The sequence below is a fragment of the Aplysia californica genome, unplaced genomic scaffold (assembly GCF_000002075.1).
Source record: "Aplysia californica isolate F4 #8 unplaced genomic scaffold, AplCal3.0 scaffold00075, whole genome shotgun sequence".
NCBI classification, from domain to species: Eukaryota; Metazoa; Mollusca; class Gastropoda; order Aplysiida; family Aplysiidae; genus Aplysia; species Aplysia californica.
This window is the reverse complement of record NW_004797345.1, coordinates 1,625,985-1,630,796: the sequence shown is the minus strand read 5'-3', so window position 1 is coordinate 1,630,796 and position 4,812 is coordinate 1,625,985.

Sequence of the window (4,812 nt, the reverse complement as noted above, 5' to 3'; positions counted from 1 at the left end):
TCTCTCTCTCTCTCTCTCCCTCTCTGTGTCTCTGAGTCTGTCTGTCAATCTGTCTGTTAGTTGCTTGTTTCTATTTCGCTGTGTCTCTCTCTCCCTCTCTCTCTTTCTGTCTCTCTCTGTCTGTCTCTGTCTCTCTGTCTCTCTGTCTCTCATTTTCTCTCTCTCTGTCTCTCTGTCTCTCTGCCTCCCTGTCTCTCCCACTCTCTCTCTCCCTCTCCTTAATGGCAGTGGCGGTGGGTGGACCAAAATTTGGGTGGGGCTTAGGTTGCTTTCACTTCTTTATCACCAAATAGTAAGCAATAAGAACAAAACAGTGGTGATTTTTCCATACTCAAGGCGAGCCACGGCTTTTTGAGAACCATTCAAACGAGAAGAGTCACTTTTGTCTTCCTTCTCTTTGTTCTACGTTAAATTCTTCTAGGTGCTGGGGACGAAGCCGTTTCACCTCCAAACGTCTCTAATCACGTTTCATCTGATGAAAAAATTGCCTCTAAAGTGGTTTGATGTTATTAATAACTGTTAAATTTCAGCGGCACACACACACACAAACATGCATACACAGCACTCCACGAGCTGGATTAGGCCGTGTAGTCGAGGAAGAAAGTAGACAGCACCTAACAAAGGTCCAATGGGAGCGTAGGTAAATGTGTCACTTGGGAAAAGCGTGTCGTAAACTTTCACCCCATTGTCAGGGCTAGGACAGCGTGAGCCGGCTCTGCAGTGTTATATTTTTCAAATCTTATACCTTTTTACAAGAAGGGTTTCATTAACGAGGGGTCGTGGGAACGGGATCATCCTTTCCTGAGCCTCAAAGGCATTTGATTGGCTGTTAGGTTACTATAGTGGTAAGTGGTGGCAACAATGATTGGATAAACGAGCAAGCCGCCAAGTTGATCATTCTGTGCTCATTGCGTGCGATCATAACGGTTCCAACTGCTTGTTTTGTTATTTCCTTTTGCTTTGCGGTAGAGTTGGGGGATGGGGAGGGAGGCTCAAGCCCGTGAGCCCTTCAGCCCCCACCGTCACTGCTCAATTGCCTTTTATGTGAAGTGAACCAGCCATCAGTGATGTGCAAGTACACTTTTTGAAAACGCCCACAAAAAAGATGTCTCTTCAAACTTTTGTTAAGACTATATGAACACGGTGTAACTGGTACTAGGACACAGTTTTGGTTTTTCTAGACAAAACAATATTGTCTAATATCTTTTTCCTGTGAAAACAATTAGATATTCAGATATCTAAGCCTCTTGTTGACTTATGCCAATAGTCATTTGTCGTCTTCTCCTTTATCGTGTCGATTCTGTAGACACAAACTTTCAAATGAGAGAAGACAGAGGCTTAACCTGTAATATATTCTGTTCTTCAAAGGAAAACTTATTCATGGGTGTGAGGAGTCCCATATATATTATTACTATTATTTCTATTACCTTCGTTTTTTATTTTTGGTTTTACTTGTACTATCATTACTAAAACTATGTTAGATTATTGTTATTATTAGTTTTATAGTTATCATTAATATTGTTCTTAACATTATTATTCTACTTATGTATTGTCATATTTGACAGCTGACCGTATCGCCTTCAACTTTTGACTGATTCAAAAAGTTATTCTAAATCATTCCTTTTGAGCAACACCAAAACATGATGCGAATTTGCATGCAGCTTGACACCGTTAAAGAGACTCACTTGCTTCCAGATAATAATGTCTAAAGAAGTCACACTAGCTCTCTTATATTAGGCCCTATATATATCAATAGATCTATCAGTAATGTATGTTGGCATTGTACAATTTGTGCAAAACTGGACGTGATAATATGTACTGTAGGCCTACATTTCACCTATCTGAAAAATGTCAGTTTTATCATGTTGGTGGGGTTTTTCCTTCAAAGGTCTTCAAAAGAATCAAATTACTCTGGGTCTCAGGCCACATCAGACTGTTGTGTTGTTCAGCCCACAACCATTGATTAATTTTTTGACTGATGATGTGATAAAATTATATCTTTTTTTGTTTTTTGTATTTATCTTCAATTATCGTGCTAACTGTTTTAGTGAGGATAAGGGTCATGTGTTGAAATATTATTTTTAAAAATTGTTCACGCTTAACCTACTGTTGGCTGTTGTTATCAGCGCTTGGATGAGCAATCTAGTCAAAAGTGTCTAGTCAGATGCGGTTGTTACACAGCGTTTTCGTTTTTGACACAATGAAGTAGATGTATATAATTTGTCTATACCTTACGTGCAAAAAGAGGTATTTGTGTTAAATGTGTTCAGAATAATCTGGAAAACTAGCAAACGTATTTCACGTTAAATTAGTAGTTACACCATGTAAAATGTTTTAATATATTTGAGAGCTTAATCCTATGATACCTATAACGTTAGTCACTAAGGTAAATTATTGACAGGGTGTTCAAGGTTTGGATTGTTGGAATCAATGCAGCTATAACAAACAACTTTGGTCTAATCCATAATGTACACGACGTAACTCATGGGAAAAACTTCTATTCATTTACCTATGGAGATAGCTTTACACACTAAAGTACTGATGGTTAATTCTTTTTTAGAATCACCTTTGTGGAGGATACCGAAAAGAAAATATTGAGACAGCAATTTCCAAAGCATTAACAGAAATTTGTGTATCACTTATTTCTTGTAAATTTAAAACACATTTTCACATGTGGTAGCTGAACATTTGTGGGAATGGGAGGTGGGGGGGATTTGGTGATTTTGAGGGGGAGGGGGTGGTGGAGGGAGCGCTATGAAATCATGTGGAAATGTGATGAGGGTGTTTCAGAGACAGTGGAGGCTATGGCGTCACAGAGTGACAAGGCTAACTATGACGTCCCTTTCAGATTGCGACAAGGAAAAGAAGCAATAAAAAGAACACCATGGAGAAGTAAAACCAGCGACTAAGCTAACGGCTCCTTAACTTTCCGTTTTAAGCCAGGATGGCAAAATTATTTTTATATGCCCCAAAAGTCTGCCACTAGAAACATTTGAAGTCGTAGTTCTCAGTCTTTGCCAAGATGATTCTGGGTTTTTTGTGATGATACTTTTTTCTTATATCGGTCATGTTTGTTCACTTTTGGTGTACTTTTAGTAGTATTTTCCGCGAGGGACCAATAAAACGTGTGACAGTCTCCTAATACGTCATGATTTGTCAAAGTGAATCTTTTAGTCTTCTTCTTCTTTTTCTCAATTGCATCACACTTGAAGTTCGGTGTCTATCACATAAGGGGCCGTCTTGCTCAGTCAGGGCCCTGCGTGTCTTGCAGTGTTGAACAATGTGTTCCACAGTTTGGTCCGCCTCTGCACACTGGCATTTTGGAATATTTTAGTGTACTGCACATAATTTAGTGGGTACAGCTCTGTGTTCTCATCTAAAAGGCAACTGTGGTACATTGTTTATTCAGAAGAGAGTCATTGTCTTAAGAAAGTTTTCAGGCGTGCATGCGTGCCCTTGCACACGCGTAAACGTGACCAAATGTGCCCCAAATGTACTTCAGCTGATATTATAATTTTACTTCTGTGTTTCTTTTATGCTGTCTCTTCTTATTCCTTGGGGGTCGCACTCAGCCTACGAAACGACCAAGAAGGGTGTTTCACTCAAATCGTATTCCTTCCTCCCTGTCTCTCCCCCTCTCTTTCTCTCTCTCTCTCTCTCTCCCTCTCTCTCTCTCTCTCTCTCTCTCTCTATCTCGCTCTCTCTGTTTTTGTGTGTAATTGTGTAATTGTGTGTGTGTGTGTGTGTGTGTGTGTGTATGTGTGTGTGTGTGTGTGTGTGTGTAAGAGAGAGGGAGAGAGAGAGAGAGAGAGGGAGAGAGAGAGAGAGAGAGAGAGAGAGAGAGAGAGAGAGAGAGAGAGAGAGAGAGAGAGAGAGAGGACCTCTTTCACCCTGGTACTAGGTATATTCAAGAAGTTTATAAATCATACTCTATGGTCCTTGAGTATAGGCCACCAAGAAGGGCTCTTCATCCATCTTTGTTCTGGGCGATCTTCTCGACCTCAAGTCAGCTGTGCCCCTTCTGGTTGAGATCCACCTCCAGATCTCGTACCTCGGTGGATCTCGGCCTTCCTATCTTCCTCCTCTCTTGCGGATTCCATCTCAAGGTTTTGCCTAGGATGGCCACTCATTGTTGAGGAGAAAAGTAGTTGTCTTAGTCTGATGCTCGTCTTACACAATGTCATTTTATAATGTTTGAAAAAATCTCGATTAAGGTAATGGGTAGTGATCGTTTGTAAGGTGATTGTCTTATACAGGTGGCCGTTCAAGTAGGTTCGACTGTATTGTGTAGAGTAGTATTGTTGTATGGCTTCTGGTGTGTGTCCCACATAGTCCGGGCTAATCTGAACAGACAGGAGGTCGAAGCAGCCCACCATCTATACTTCTTTGTCTATGGGGTCGTAAAACAGTTCTATACGATAAGCTTACAATTATTTATGTCAACAGTAAATGGTTTCATGCAGGTAAGTCGACTTGTTATCTATCCACCCCAGCGAGAACAAAGTCAAAGTCTGTTTTGTTTGTTGGAAATTATAGGCCTATTGCAAGGAAAAGGATTGGCTAAAAGATCAGTTGCTGTTTTTTTCTAATATAGGTGTTTTTACGCCCCCATCGACACAGTTTAGACTATTTAGGAGGTGGTTTTCTGACCATGTCTGTCAGGACCAGCCCAAGCTGAGAGGGATATAATATCCCAGGAGATAGACCGAGATACTCGATTAACATTTTCTTCCCATTCGGGAACCGAACTCAAGTCTCCTGCGTTCGACAGTGAAGTGTTTAACACTAACTGCTACATCACAGACTCCAAGA